Here is a 15,634-nt window from a genome sequence, read left to right as displayed (position 1 = left end):
CAAGTTCGTGAGGGAACACCAACTGGAGGGAGTTAAACCTGACTTATGGAAATCAAAGACGATCTACAAGCTCATCAGAGCTAAAGACGACTTGGAGCCGATTCCGGGGCTCCCTTCAGCGACTGCCAAACAGGTCTGGGAGAATGTGGCCTCTAAAAGGCTCACAAACAGACACAAAGACCTGTCGTGGATGGCCATCCAGGGGGGCCTGCCCCTCCGGTCATTCATGCACTCCCGGAACCTGTGCAGGTACAGACATTGCCCCAGGTGCATCATACACGAGGAAACATCTATGCACCTGTTTTGGGACTGTGCCTGGGCCCAGTTGTTGTTGGACGCCCTGGAAAACGAACTGAAAAACTCTGTGCCGAGGAACTGTCTCACGTACTATTCGGTACTCTACGGACTATTCCCTGGCACCCACACCGTTGGGGCGATCCAGGAAGCCTGGCGCCTTATGAACTGTATGAAGGACGCTTCGTGGCTAGCCAGGAACCGCCTCATTCTGAGGAGGGAGAGGATGTCCATCCAGGACTGTTGCAGGCTGGTCCACAGCCTGCTCAGAGACTATTCCACCATGGACAGCCCTGAGGAAGAAGAGGACTAAACCCCCCCTTTTTCTGCCCCTCCCCCCTTGTCCGAACCGAAAATGAGACTTTGGGACCGTGGCCCCTGCCCCCTCACTCACAATGTCTGTTGTTTTATTGATGTCTTCTATTTATTGCCCTTCCCCTTATATGTGTCTGTCTTTCAATAAAGCTTCGGGCTTGTGATTCACCCTCCCTCACCCCCCTACCCTCCACACCCATAGCCTTATTTACTGTTGTGTTATTGTATCGTTTAATTGCATAGGGCAGCCTGAGAACTACAGTGTAGGCTACAGGCCCGCGCCGTAGTTCTTCGACTGCACTATACAGTCTGCATCTGTGCTGTGTTCTGGCCTGTGCTGCGACACGGCACTCATGTTTGTCAATGTTACCGTCTGTTTTTTGCAACTTTATACCAATAAAGACGCTTTTTCAATCAAAAAAATCTGTTCTTATCAGTTTAATATCTGATACGCCCCCTATCTGGGGGCCATATATTAAATGGATTTTTAGAACAGGGAGATGGAAGAAGAGCTTGCTCTGTCCACTCCACGCATTGACCCGGTATTGCAGTACCTCCGGGACCGGTGCACCTTTCCTAATCTGTATTCCAAAAATAGATGAATGATGACTTCTCAGCTTATTCCCCAGGATTTGCAATGTTTTTTTGCCTGCTGCATTGATAAACTCTTGGATTTTGTAAGCATGCTTTTTATACTGTGTCAAAATTGTATTCAATCTTTGCTGTCTATTAAAATGTTACAATGGATGAATAAAAGCACGTGTGAACTACTGTGTGGAGTCTTATTTATCGTCTACTTCTTGTCTCCATTGAATTCCCTCCTTCTGCACAAGACAAATTGAAACAGTTGATCAGCATTTGGATGTGAGGCCTACGTAGGCCTAATTCTTGAATGCAAACTAAGTACGAACGAAGAAGCATTACCACTTCGAAATGAATTCCTACATTTTTAACTTACTATCATGATCATCCTTTCGGCTGGTCTTTTCGACCTGGTCATGTTTGGAACTAATTTTTATTTTAGTGGCGGTGGTGTCCACGCTGGTTGCAGGAGGTGTGGATAGTTGCTGTTACAGGCACTAAAGGCACAAGCTCTGCAGTATGTGTATATGCTGCATCCATCTCCTGGTGTGTGTCTCCCTCAAGTGGATGTCAGTTAGCAAGCCAAGCAAATGCAGTCCGTACAGCCAAGCACATTGTGACATCACGTGTGTCGCATAATGATGACATCACATGTGTCGCATCATGATGACATCATAGAGTGTGCATCATGATGACATCACAGAGCCCTCACACTGTAGTGAAAAATTGAAATCTGCCAGGATGAACGGGTTGGTTGAAACAATCCAGATTTTAGAGACAGGAGGTTCAAGGCAGCCAGGGAACCTTCCATTGCAGAATGAATGTCCCACTGCTTAAGTGATGAAGTGCAAGTGCATAGCATTGTGTCAATGTGATAAGCACGGAGCCAGCAGGGACAGACGGGACGGGCGGCAGACGTCTGGTGGGTGTGGTTGTCGGAGGCGGACCAAATGCAAATGATTGTGCATCAGCCAGCCAGTCAGTCAGTCAAGCAGCCAGCAAGACAGGAGAGGAGAGAAAACTCACGATGCAGGAGTGAGTGATGGAATGTGGTTGCGCGCGCGCCTGGGTGACTGCCTGCTTGTCAGTCCGGACTTCTCCTTCCTTCTCCCTCTTCTTTGCTGGGATCGCCGCCGCCAACCAAAGTCAAGTCAATCTGCAGATAGTATAGCGTAAGCGTGCGTGGGGGAGGGTGATTCTCCATGATGGATTGTAGATCCTGTTTCGGTTGCGCCGGTCCCTCAGCCCACATTCGGGTTATCGCTTCTCGGCCTTTTGGCTAAGATCAAGTGTAGTATCTGTTCTTATCAGTTTAATATCTGATACGCCCCCTATCTGGGGGCCATATATTAAATGGATTTTTAGAACAGGGAGATGGAAGAAGAGCTTGCTCTGTCCACTCCACGCATTGACCCGGTATTGCAGTACCTCCGGGACCGGTGCACCTTTCCTAATCTGTATTCCAAAAATAGATGAATGATGACTTCTCAGCTTATTCCCCAGGATTTGCAATGTTTTTTTGCCTGCTGCATTGATAAACTCTTGGATTTTGTAAGCATGCTTTTTATACTGTGTCAAAATTGTATTCAATCTTTGCTGTCTATTAAAATGTTACAATGGATGAATAAAAGCACGTGTGAACTACTGTGTGGAGTCTTATTTATCGTCTACTTCTTGTCTCCATTGAATTCCCTCCTTCTGCACAAGACAAATTGAAACAGTTGATCAGCATTTGGATGTGAGGCCTACGTAGGCCTAATTCTTGAATGCAAACTAAGTACGAACGAAGAAGCATTACCACTTCGAAATGAATTCCTACATTTTTAACTTACTATCATGATCATCCTTTCGGCTGGTCTTTTCGACCTGGTCATGTTTGGAACTAATTTTTATTTTAGTGGCGGTGGTGTCCACGCTGGTTGCAGGAGGTGTGGATAGTTGCTGTTACAGGCACTAAAGGCACAAGCTCTGCAGTATGTGTATATGCTGCATCCATCTCCTGGTGTGTGTCTCCCTCAAGTGGATGTCAGTTAGCAAGCCAAGCAAATGCAGTCCGTACAGCCAAGCACATTGTGACATCACGTGTGTCGCATAATGATGACATCACATGTGTCGCATCATGATGACATCATAGAGTGTGCATCATGATGACATCACAGAGCCCTCACACTGTAGTGAAAAATTGAAATCTGCCAGGATGAACGGGTTGGTTGAAACAATCCAGATTTTAGAGACAGGAGGTTCAAGGCAGCCAGGGAACCTTCCATTGCAGAATGAATGTCCCACTGCTTAAGTGATGAAGTGCAAGTGCATAGCATTGTGTCAATGTGATAAGCACGGAGCCAGCAGGGACAGACGGGACGGGCGGCAGACGTCTGGTGGGTGTGGTTGTCGGAGGCGGACCAAATGCAAATGATTGTGCATCAGCCAGCCAGTCAGTCAGTCAAGCAGCCAGCAAGACAGGAGAGGAGAGAAAACTCACGATGCAGGAGTGAGTGATGGAATGTGGTTGCGCGCGCGCCTGGGTGACTGCCTGCTTGTCAGTCCGGACTTCTCCTTCCTTCTCCCTCTTCTTTGCTGGGATCGCCGCCGCCAACCAAAGTCAAGTCAATCTGCAGATAGTATAGCGTAAGCGTGCGTGGGGGAGGGTGATTCTCCATGATGGATTGTAGATCCTGTTTCGGTTGCGCCGGTCCCTCAGCCCACATTCGGGTTATCGCTTCTCGGCCTTTTGGCTAAGATCAAGTGTAGTATCTGTTCTTATCAGTTTAATATCTGATACGCCCCCTATCTGGGGGCCATATATTAAATGGATTTTTAGAACAGGGAGATGGAAGAAGAGCTTGCTCTGTCCACTCCACGCATTGACCCGGTATTGCAGTACCTCCGGGACCGGTGCACCTTTCCTAATCTGTATTCCAAAAATAGATGAATGATGACTTCTCAGCTTATTCCCCAGGATTTGCAATGTTTTTTTGCCTGCTGCATTGATAAACTCTTGGATTTTGTAAGCATGCTTTTTATACTGTGTCAAAATTGTATTCAATCTTTGCTGTCTATTAAAATGTTACAATGGATGAATAAAAGCACGTGTGAACTACTGTGTGGAGTCTTATTTATCGTCTACTTCTTGTCTCCATTGAATTCCCTCCTTCTGCACAAGACAAATTGAAACAGTTGATCAGCATTTGGATGTGAGGCCTACGTAGGCCTAATTCTTGAATGCAAACTAAGTACGAACGAAGAAGCATTACCACTTCGAAATGAATTCCTACATTTTTAACTTACTATCATGATCATCCTTTCGGCTGGTCTTTTCGACCTGGTCATGTTTGGAACTAATTTTTATTTTAGTGGCGGTGGTGTCCACGCTGGTTGCAGGAGGTGTGGATAGTTGCTGTTACAGGCACTAAAGGCACAAGCTCTGCAGTATGTGTATATGCTGCATCCATCTCCTGGTGTGTGTCTCCCTCAAGTGGATGTCAGTTAGCAAGCCAAGCAAATGCAGTCCGTACAGCCAAGCACATTGTGACATCACGTGTGTCGCATAATGATGACATCACATGTGTCGCATCATGATGACATCATAGAGTGTGCATCATGATGACATCACAGAGCCCTCACACTGTAGTGAAAAATTGAAATCTGCCAGGATGAACGGGTTGGTTGAAACAATCCAGATTTTAGAGACAGGAGGTTCAAGGCAGCCAGGGAACCTTCCATTGCAGAATGAATGTCCCACTGCTTAAGTGATGAAGTGCAAGTGCATAGCATTGTGTCAATGTGATAAGCACGGAGCCAGCAGGGACAGACGGGACGGGCGGCAGACGTCTGGTGGGTGTGGTTGTCGGAGGCGGACCAAATGCAAATGATTGTGCATCAGCCAGCCAGTCAGTCAGTCAAGCAGCCAGCAAGACAGGAGAGGAGAGAAAACTCACGATGCAGGAGTGAGTGATGGAATGTGGTTGCGCGCGCGCCTGGGTGACTGCCTGCTTGTCAGTCCGGACTTCTCCTTCCTTCTCCCTCTTCTTTGCTGGGATCGCCGCCGCCAACCAAAGTCAAGTCAATCTGCAGATAGTATAGCGTAAGCGTGCGTGGGGGAGGGTGATTCTCCATGATGGATTGTAGATCCTGTTTCGGTTGCGCCGGTCCCTCAGCCCACATTCGGGTTATCGCTTCTCGGCCTTTTGGCTAAGATCAAGTGTAGTATCTGTTCTTATCAGTTTAATATCTGATACGCCCCCTATCTGGGGGCCATATATTAAATGGATTTTTAGAACAGGGAGATGGAAGAAGAGCTTGCTCTGTCCACTCCACGCATTGACCCGGTATTGCAGTACCTCCGGGACCGGTGCACCTTTCCTAATCTGTATTCCAAAAATAGATGAATGATGACTTCTCAGCTTATTCCCCAGGATTTGCAATGTTTTTTTGCCTGCTGCATTGATAAACTCTTGGATTTTGTAAGCATGCTTTTTATACTGTGTCAAAATTGTATTCAATCTTTGCTGTCTATTAAAATGTTACAATGGATGAATAAAAGCACGTGTGAACTACTGTGTGGAGTCTTATTTATCGTCTACTTCTTGTCTCCATTGAATTCCCTCCTTCTGCACAAGACAAATTGAAACAGTTGATCAGCATTTGGATGTGAGGCCTACGTAGGCCTAATTCTTGAATGCAAACTAAGTACGAACGAAGAAGCATTACCACTTCGAAATGAATTCCTACATTTTTAACTTACTATCATGATCATCCTTTCGGCTGGTCTTTTCGACCTGGTCATGTTTGGAACTAATTTTTATTTTAGTGGCGGTGGTGTCCACGCTGGTTGCAGGAGGTGTGGATAGTTGCTGTTACAGGCACTAAAGGCACAAGCTCTGCAGTATGTGTATATGCTGCATCCATCTCCTGGTGTGTGTCTCCCTCAAGTGGATGTCAGTTAGCAAGCCAAGCAAATGCAGTCCGTACAGCCAAGCACATTGTGACATCACGTGTGTCGCATAATGATGACATCACATGTGTCGCATCATGATGACATCATAGAGTGTGCATCATGATGACATCACAGAGCCCTCACACTGTAGTGAAAAATTGAAATCTGCCAGGATGAACGGGTTGGTTGAAACAATCCAGATTTTAGAGACAGGAGGTTCAAGGCAGCCAGGGAACCTTCCATTGCAGAATGAATGTCCCACTGCTTAAGTGATGAAGTGCAAGTGCATAGCATTGTGTCAATGTGATAAGCACGGAGCCAGCAGGGACAGACGGGACGGGCGGCAGACGTCTGGTGGGTGTGGTTGTCGGAGGCGGACCAAATGCAAATGATTGTGCATCAGCCAGCCAGTCAGTCAGTCAAGCAGCCAGCAAGACAGGAGAGGAGAGAAAACTCACGATGCAGGAGTGAGTGATGGAATGTGGTTGCGCGCGCGCCTGGGTGACTGCCTGCTTGTCAGTCCGGACTTCTCCTTCCTTCTCCCTCTTCTTTGCTGGGATCGCCGCCGCCAACCAAAGTCAAGTCAATCTGCAGATAGTATAGCGTAAGCGTGCGTGGGGGAGGGTGATTCTCCATGATGGATTGTAGATCCTGTTTCGGTTGCGCCGGTCCCTCAGCCCACATTCGGGTTATCGCTTCTCGGCCTTTTGGCTAAGATCAAGTGTAGTATCTGTTCTTATCAGTTTAATATCTGATACGCCCCCTATCTGGGGGCCATATATTAAATGGATTTTTAGAACAGGGAGATGGAAGAAGAGCTTGCTCTGTCCACTCCACGCATTGACCCGGTATTGCAGTACCTCCGGGACCGGTGCACCTTTCCTAATCTGTATTCCAAAAATAGATGAATGATGACTTCTCAGCTTATTCCCCAGGATTTGCAATGTTTTTTTGCCTGCTGCATTGATAAACTCTTGGATTTTGTAAGCATGCTTTTTATACTGTGTCAAAATTGTATTCAATCTTTGCTGTCTATTAAAATGTTACAATGGATGAATAAAAGCACGTGTGAACTACTGTGTGGAGTCTTATTTATCGTCTACTTCTTGTCTCCATTGAATTCCCTCCTTCTGCACAAGACAAATTGAAACAGTTGATCAGCATTTGGATGTGAGGCCTACGTAGGCCTAATTCTTGAATGCAAACTAAGTACGAACGAAGAAGCATTACCACTTCGAAATGAATTCCTACATTTTTAACTTACTATCATGATCATCCTTTCGGCTGGTCTTTTCGACCTGGTCATGTTTGGAACTAATTTTTATTTTAGTGGCGGTGGTGTCCACGCTGGTTGCAGGAGGTGTGGATAGTTGCTGTTACAGGCACTAAAGGCACAAGCTCTGCAGTATGTGTATATGCTGCATCCATCTCCTGGTGTGTGTCTCCCTCAAGTGGATGTCAGTTAGCAAGCCAAGCAAATGCAGTCCGTACAGCCAAGCACATTGTGACATCACGTGTGTCGCATAATGATGACATCACATGTGTCGCATCATGATGACATCATAGAGTGTGCATCATGATGACATCACAGAGCCCTCACACTGTAGTGAAAAATTGAAATCTGCCAGGATGAACGGGTTGGTTGAAACAATCCAGATTTTAGAGACAGGAGGTTCAAGGCAGCCAGGGAACCTTCCATTGCAGAATGAATGTCCCACTGCTTAAGTGATGAAGTGCAAGTGCATAGCATTGTGTCAATGTGATAAGCACGGAGCCAGCAGGGACAGACGGGACGGGCGGCAGACGTCTGGTGGGTGTGGTTGTCGGAGGCGGACCAAATGCAAATGATTGTGCATCAGCCAGCCAGTCAGTCAGTCAAGCAGCCAGCAAGACAGGAGAGGAGAGAAAACTCACGATGCAGGAGTGAGTGATGGAATGTGGTTGCGCGCGCGCCTGGGTGACTGCCTGCTTGTCAGTCCGGACTTCTCCTTCCTTCTCCCTCTTCTTTGCTGGGATCGCCGCCGCCAACCAAAGTCAAGTCAATCTGCAGATAGTATAGCGTAAGCGTGCGTGGGGGAGGGTGATTCTCCATGATGGATTGTAGATCCTGTTTCGGTTGCGCCGGTCCCTCAGCCCACATTCGGGTTATCGCTTCTCGGCCTTTTGGCTAAGATCAAGTGTAGTATCTGTTCTTATCAGTTTAATATCTGATACGCCCCCTATCTGGGGGCCATATATTAAATGGATTTTTAGAACAGGGAGATGGAAGAAGAGCTTGCTCTGTCCACTCCACGCATTGACCCGGTATTGCAGTACCTCCGGGACCGGTGCACCTTTCCTAATCTGTATTCCAAAAATAGATGAATGATGACTTCTCAGCTTATTCCCCAGGATTTGCAATGTTTTTTTGCCTGCTGCATTGATAAACTCTTGGATTTTGTAAGCATGCTTTTTATACTGTGTCAAAATTGTATTCAATCTTTGCTGTCTATTAAAATGTTACAATGGATGAATAAAAGCACGTGTGAACTACTGTGTGGAGTCTTATTTATCGTCTACTTCTTGTCTCCATTGAATTCCCTCCTTCTGCACAAGACAAATTGAAACAGTTGATCAGCATTTGGATGTGAGGCCTACGTAGGCCTAATTCTTGAATGCAAACTAAGTACGAACGAAGAAGCATTACCACTTCGAAATGAATTCCTACATTTTTAACTTACTATCATGATCATCCTTTCGGCTGGTCTTTTCGACCTGGTCATGTTTGGAACTAATTTTTATTTTAGTGGCGGTGGTGTCCACGCTGGTTGCAGGAGGTGTGGATAGTTGCTGTTACAGGCACTAAAGGCACAAGCTCTGCAGTATGTGTATATGCTGCATCCATCTCCTGGTGTGTGTCTCCCTCAAGTGGATGTCAGTTAGCAAGCCAAGCAAATGCAGTCCGTACAGCCAAGCACATTGTGACATCACGTGTGTCGCATAATGATGACATCACATGTGTCGCATCATGATGACATCATAGAGTGTGCATCATGATGACATCACAGAGCCCTCACACTGTAGTGAAAAATTGAAATCTGCCAGGATGAACGGGTTGGTTGAAACAATCCAGATTTTAGAGACAGGAGGTTCAAGGCAGCCAGGGAACCTTCCATTGCAGAATGAATGTCCCACTGCTTAAGTGATGAAGTGCAAGTGCATAGCATTGTGTCAATGTGATAAGCACGGAGCCAGCAGGGACAGACGGGACGGGCGGCAGACGTCTGGTGGGTGTGGTTGTCGGAGGCGGACCAAATGCAAATGATTGTGCATCAGCCAGCCAGTCAGTCAGTCAAGCAGCCAGCAAGACAGGAGAGGAGAGAAAACTCACGATGCAGGAGTGAGTGATGGAATGTGGTTGCGCGCGCGCCTGGGTGACTGCCTGCTTGTCAGTCCGGACTTCTCCTTCCTTCTCCCTCTTCTTTGCTGGGATCGCCGCCGCCAACCAAAGTCAAGTCAATCTGCAGATAGTATAGCGTAAGCGTGCGTGGGGGAGGGTGATTCTCCATGATGGATTGTAGATCCTGTTTCGGTTGCGCCGGTCCCTCAGCCCACATTCGGGTTATCGCTTCTCGGCCTTTTGGCTAAGATCAAGTGTAGTATCTGTTCTTATCAGTTTAATATCTGATACGCCCCCTATCTGGGGGCCATATATTAAATGGATTTTTAGAACAGGGAGATGGAAGAAGAGCTTGCTCTGTCCACTCCACGCATTGACCCGGTATTGCAGTACCTCCGGGACCGGTGCACCTTTCCTAATCTGTATTCCAAAAATAGATGAATGATGACTTCTCAGCTTATTCCCCAGGATTTGCAATGTTTTTTTGCCTGCTGCATTGATAAACTCTTGGATTTTGTAAGCATGCTTTTTATACTGTGTCAAAATTGTATTCAATCTTTGCTGTCTATTAAAATGTTACAATGGATGAATAAAAGCACGTGTGAACTACTGTGTGGAGTCTTATTTATCGTCTACTTCTTGTCTCCATTGAATTCCCTCCTTCTGCACAAGACAAATTGAAACAGTTGATCAGCATTTGGATGTGAGGCCTACGTAGGCCTAATTCTTGAATGCAAACTAAGTACGAACGAAGAAGCATTACCACTTCGAAATGAATTCCTACATTTTTAACTTACTATCATGATCATCCTTTCGGCTGGTCTTTTCGACCTGGTCATGTTTGGAACTAATTTTTATTTTAGTGGCGGTGGTGTCCACGCTGGTTGCAGGAGGTGTGGATAGTTGCTGTTACAGGCACTAAAGGCACAAGCTCTGCAGTATGTGTATATGCTGCATCCATCTCCTGGTGTGTGTCTCCCTCAAGTGGATGTCAGTTAGCAAGCCAAGCAAATGCAGTCCGTACAGCCAAGCACATTGTGACATCACGTGTGTCGCATAATGATGACATCACATGTGTCGCATCATGATGACATCATAGAGTGTGCATCATGATGACATCACAGAGCCCTCACACTGTAGTGAAAAATTGAAATCTGCCAGGATGAACGGGTTGGTTGAAACAATCCAGATTTTAGAGACAGGAGGTTCAAGGCAGCCAGGGAACCTTCCATTGCAGAATGAATGTCCCACTGCTTAAGTGATGAAGTGCAAGTGCATAGCATTGTGTCAATGTGATAAGCACGGAGCCAGCAGGGACAGACGGGACGGGCGGCAGACGTCTGGTGGGTGTGGTTGTCGGAGGCGGACCAAATGCAAATGATTGTGCATCAGCCAGCCAGTCAGTCAGTCAAGCAGCCAGCAAGACAGGAGAGGAGAGAAAACTCACGATGCAGGAGTGAGTGATGGAATGTGGTTGCGCGCGCGCCTGGGTGACTGCCTGCTTGTCAGTCCGGACTTCTCCTTCCTTCTCCCTCTTCTTTGCTGGGATCGCCGCCGCCAACCAAAGTCAAGTCAATCTGCAGATAGTATAGCGTAAGCGTGCGTGGGGGAGGGTGATTCTCCATGATGGATTGTAGATCCTGTTTCGGTTGCGCCGGTCCCTCAGCCCACATTCGGGTTATCGCTTCTCGGCCTTTTGGCTAAGATCAAGTGTAGTATCTGTTCTTATCAGTTTAATATCTGATACGCCCCCTATCTGGGGGCCATATATTAAATGGATTTTTAGAACAGGGAGATGGAAGAAGAGCTTGCTCTGTCCACTCCACGCATTGACCCGGTATTGCAGTACCTCCGGGACCGGTGCACCTTTCCTAATCTGTATTCCAAAAATAGATGAATGATGACTTCTCAGCTTATTCCCCAGGATTTGCAATGTTTTTTTGCCTGCTGCATTGATAAACTCTTGGATTTTGTAAGCATGCTTTTTATACTGTGTCAAAATTGTATTCAATCTTTGCTGTCTATTAAAATGTTACAATGGATGAATAAAAGCACGTGTGAACTACTGTGTGGAGTCTTATTTATCGTCTACTTCTTGTCTCCATTGAATTCCCTCCTTCTGCACAAGACAAATTGAAACAGTTGATCAGCATTTGGATGTGAGGCCTACGTAGGCCTAATTCTTGAATGCAAACTAAGTACGAACGAAGAAGCATTACCACTTCGAAATGAATTCCTACATTTTTAACTTACTATCATGATCATCCTTTCGGCTGGTCTTTTCGACCTGGTCATGTTTGGAACTAATTTTTATTTTAGTGGCGGTGGTGTCCACGCTGGTTGCAGGAGGTGTGGATAGTTGCTGTTACAGGCACTAAAGGCACAAGCTCTGCAGTATGTGTATATGCTGCATCCATCTCCTGGTGTGTGTCTCCCTCAAGTGGATGTCAGTTAGCAAGCCAAGCAAATGCAGTCCGTACAGCCAAGCACATTGTGACATCACGTGTGTCGCATAATGATGACATCACATGTGTCGCATCATGATGACATCATAGAGTGTGCATCATGATGACATCACAGAGCCCTCACACTGTAGTGAAAAATTGAAATCTGCCAGGATGAACGGGTTGGTTGAAACAATCCAGATTTTAGAGACAGGAGGTTCAAGGCAGCCAGGGAACCTTCCATTGCAGAATGAATGTCCCACTGCTTAAGTGATGAAGTGCAAGTGCATAGCATTGTGTCAATGTGATAAGCACGGAGCCAGCAGGGACAGACGGGACGGGCGGCAGACGTCTGGTGGGTGTGGTTGTCGGAGGCGGACCAAATGCAAATGATTGTGCATCAGCCAGCCAGTCAGTCAGTCAAGCAGCCAGCAAGACAGGAGAGGAGAGAAAACTCACGATGCAGGAGTGAGTGATGGAATGTGGTTGCGCGCGCGCCTGGGTGACTGCCTGCTTGTCAGTCCGGACTTCTCCTTCCTTCTCCCTCTTCTTTGCTGGGATCGCCGCCGCCAACCAAAGTCAAGTCAATCTGCAGATAGTATAGCGTAAGCGTGCGTGGGGGAGGGTGATTCTCCATGATGGATTGTAGATCCTGTTTCGGTTGCGCCGGTCCCTCAGCCCACATTCGGGTTATCGCTTCTCGGCCTTTTGGCTAAGATCAAGTGTAGTATCTGTTCTTATCAGTTTAATATCTGATACGCCCCCTATCTGGGGGCCATATATTAAATGGATTTTTAGAACAGGGAGATGGAAGAAGAGCTTGCTCTGTCCACTCCACGCATTGACCCGGTATTGCAGTACCTCCGGGACCGGTGCACCTTTCCTAATCTGTATTCCAAAAATAGATGAATGATGACTTCTCAGCTTATTCCCCAGGATTTGCAATGTTTTTTTGCCTGCTGCATTGATAAACTCTTGGATTTTGTAAGCATGCTTTTTATACTGTGTCAAAATTGTATTCAATCTTTGCTGTCTATTAAAATGTTACAATGGATGAATAAAAGCACGTGTGAACTACTGTGTGGAGTCTTATTTATCGTCTACTTCTTGTCTCCATTGAATTCCCTCCTTCTGCACAAGACAAATTGAAACAGTTGATCAGCATTTGGATGTGAGGCCTACGTAGGCCTAATTCTTGAATGCAAACTAAGTACGAACGAAGAAGCATTACCACTTCGAAATGAATTCCTACATTTTTAACTTACTATCATGATCATCCTTTCGGCTGGTCTTTTCGACCTGGTCATGTTTGGAACTAATTTTTATTTTAGTGGCGGTGGTGTCCACGCTGGTTGCAGGAGGTGTGGATAGTTGCTGTTACAGGCACTAAAGGCACAAGCTCTGCAGTATGTGTATATGCTGCATCCATCTCCTGGTGTGTGTCTCCCTCAAGTGGATGTCAGTTAGCAAGCCAAGCAAATGCAGTCCGTACAGCCAAGCACATTGTGACATCACGTGTGTCGCATAATGATGACATCACATGTGTCGCATCATGATGACATCATAGAGTGTGCATCATGATGACATCACAGAGCCCTCACACTGTAGTGAAAAATTGAAATCTGCCAGGATGAACGGGTTGGTTGAAACAATCCAGATTTTAGAGACAGGAGGTTCAAGGCAGCCAGGGAACCTTCCATTGCAGAATGAATGTCCCACTGCTTAAGTGATGAAGTGCAAGTGCATAGCATTGTGTCAATGTGATAAGCACGGAGCCAGCAGGGACAGACGGGACGGGCGGCAGACGTCTGGTGGGTGTGGTTGTCGGAGGCGGACCAAATGCAAATGATTGTGCATCAGCCAGCCAGTCAGTCAGTCAAGCAGCCAGCAAGACAGGAGAGGAGAGAAAACTCACGATGCAGGAGTGAGTGATGGAATGTGGTTGCGCGCGCGCCTGGGTGACTGCCTGCTTGTCAGTCCGGACTTCTCCTTCCTTCTCCCTCTTCTTTGCTGGGATCGCCGCCGCCAACCAAAGTCAAGTCAATCTGCAGATAGTATAGCGTAAGCGTGCGTGGGGGAGGGTGATTCTCCATGATGGATTGTAGATCCTGTTTCGGTTGCGCCGGTCCCTCAGCCCACATTCGGGTTATCGCTTCTCGGCCTTTTGGCTAAGATCAAGTGTAGTACCTGCTCGAGGGAAACACAGGGTGGAGTATCTGTTCTTACACTAGGAGCGTGAGAGGTTCCTAGATGTGGAATGGAGAAACACTTTGTGGAGTACCAAATGCTGGGGTGTGGCGCTGCCTCTGGTCGAGAGGGGAGAAAAACTAGGCTTAGTATCCACCGTCCTTCTAAGGGGATGAAAAAAGGCCCCTTGCGTGGAGTGGAGAAAGGCCTGGTCTAGTATCTCTTCTCGTACTGGGGGTTGACCCTGGCACCGAGTGGGTATGAAACTGGGTCTGGCTGAGAGGTCGGGAGCAGCTAGAAGCTCGAGGTGTTTCGTGCCCCTGGAACTGGAAGGGACAGGGGTGCCGGAAATGCACTGGGGTTTCGAGCCACCTTTGCACTAAGGCACTTTAGCACTTAACACTTCAACCCTTCCTGTCTGCACCCACTTCCTTTGCCCTGGCCTTTTGGCTAGGGTAAGGAAAATTTTTTATACCCCCCGGCCTTCTGGCTGGGGCTTATTTATTTATTTATTTATGCCCACTCACGTGTTTTGCACTTGCGCACAGCACTAGCACTTTTTATGTTTTTTGTAGTGTGTCACGTCACGGTTTTGTTGGGGTTAAGGTGAGACCCTTATGGGCCACCCTCTCTCCTAAGTTGCTGAGGCCCTCTCCTTTTGGGGAGGGCCAGAGGCTGATATCGGTCCCCAGGGGGAAGCTTCGGCCAACCCTGGGGACACACGAGGGTCCCTCCGCGCTTCGGCAAGGGGGGACCCACAGTCCCTTTTTTCCCTCAGTAGGCCTTCGGGCTCTGAGGGTTAGGGGAGTAACGGGGCCCTTCTCCTTTCGGAGAGGGTCCAAGAACCTTCGCCCCCAGCACGTTTGGTCACAGACACTGGGTGATGAAGTCACGCACCTCGGGCTTCGATAAGAAGGGGATCTGTTCTTATCAGTTTAATATCTGATACGCCCCCTATCTGGGGGCCATATATTAAATGGATTTTTAGAACAGGGAGATGGAAGAAGAGCTTGCTCTGTCCACTCCACGCATTGACCCGGTATTGCAGTACCTCCGGGACCGGTGCACCTTTCCTAATCTGTATTCCAAAAATAGATGAATGATGACTTCTCAGCTTATTCCCCAGGATTTGCAATGTTTTTTTGCCTGCTGCATTGATAAACTCTTGGATTTTGTAAGCATGCTTTTTATACTGTGTCAAAATTGTATTCAATCTTTGCTGTCTATTAAAATGTTACAATGGATGAATAAAAGCACGTGTGAACTACTGTGTGGAGTCTTATTTATCGTCTACTTCTTGTCTCCATTGAATTCCCTCCTTCTGCACAAGACAAATTGAAACAGTTGATCAGCATTTGGATGTGAGGCCTACGTAGGCCTAATTCTTGAATGCAAACTAAGTACGAACGAAGAAGCATTACCACTTCGAAATGAATTCCTACATTTTTAACTTACTATCATGATCATCCTTTCGGCTGGTCTTTTCGACCTGGTCAT

The 15,634-nt window shown here is 46.9% G+C and overlaps 8 non-coding genes and 3 pseudogenes across 8 annotated transcripts; all 11 read left to right on the top strand.

Annotated features, from left to right (window-relative positions):
* The first annotated feature begins 1,010 nt into the window (after positions 1–1,010).
* LOC134990245 (U2 spliceosomal RNA) lies at positions 1,011–1,185 on the top strand (annotated as a pseudogene).
* Positions 1,186–2,450: 1,265 nt separating this feature from the next.
* On the top strand, positions 2,451–2,641 carry LOC134990237 (U2 spliceosomal RNA). The gene has a single exon (XR_010195106.1). It is a non-coding gene; the product is annotated as a U2 spliceosomal RNA (small nuclear RNA).
* A 1,265-nt stretch (positions 2,642–3,906) lies between these two features.
* Positions 3,907–4,097, top strand: LOC134990236 (U2 spliceosomal RNA). Its single transcript, XR_010195105.1, has one exon. It is a non-coding gene; the product is annotated as a U2 spliceosomal RNA (small nuclear RNA).
* Positions 4,098–5,362: 1,265 nt separating this feature from the next.
* LOC134990235 (U2 spliceosomal RNA) lies at positions 5,363–5,553 on the top strand. Its single transcript, XR_010195104.1, has one exon. It is a non-coding gene; the product is annotated as a U2 spliceosomal RNA (small nuclear RNA).
* A 1,265-nt stretch (positions 5,554–6,818) lies between these two features.
* On the top strand, positions 6,819–7,009 carry LOC134990234 (U2 spliceosomal RNA). The gene has a single exon (XR_010195103.1). It is a non-coding gene; the product is annotated as a U2 spliceosomal RNA (small nuclear RNA).
* A 1,265-nt stretch (positions 7,010–8,274) lies between these two features.
* On the top strand, positions 8,275–8,465 carry LOC134990233 (U2 spliceosomal RNA). Its single transcript, XR_010195102.1, has one exon. It is a non-coding gene; the product is annotated as a U2 spliceosomal RNA (small nuclear RNA).
* A 1,265-nt stretch (positions 8,466–9,730) lies between these two features.
* Positions 9,731–9,921, top strand: LOC134990232 (U2 spliceosomal RNA). The gene has a single exon (XR_010195101.1). It is a non-coding gene; the product is annotated as a U2 spliceosomal RNA (small nuclear RNA).
* A 1,265-nt stretch (positions 9,922–11,186) lies between these two features.
* Positions 11,187–11,377, top strand: LOC134990230 (U2 spliceosomal RNA). Its single transcript, XR_010195099.1, has one exon. It is a non-coding gene; the product is annotated as a U2 spliceosomal RNA (small nuclear RNA).
* Positions 11,378–12,642: 1,265 nt separating this feature from the next.
* LOC134990229 (U2 spliceosomal RNA) lies at positions 12,643–12,833 on the top strand. The gene has a single exon (XR_010195098.1). It is a non-coding gene; the product is annotated as a U2 spliceosomal RNA (small nuclear RNA).
* Positions 12,834–14,098: 1,265 nt separating this feature from the next.
* LOC134990196 (U2 spliceosomal RNA) lies at positions 14,099–14,222 on the top strand (annotated as a pseudogene).
* Positions 14,223–15,032: 810 nt separating this feature from the next.
* Positions 15,033–15,210, top strand: LOC134990169 (U2 spliceosomal RNA; annotated as a pseudogene).
* The last annotated feature ends 424 nt before the right edge of the window (positions 15,211–15,634 follow it).

The sequence above is a fragment of the Pseudophryne corroboree genome, unplaced genomic scaffold, assembly GCF_028390025.1.
Source record: "Pseudophryne corroboree isolate aPseCor3 unplaced genomic scaffold, aPseCor3.hap2 scaffold_1150, whole genome shotgun sequence".
Lineage (NCBI taxonomy): Eukaryota > Metazoa > Chordata > Amphibia > Anura > Myobatrachidae > Pseudophryne > Pseudophryne corroboree.
This window is presented reverse-complemented; position numbering and strand designations above follow the sequence as displayed.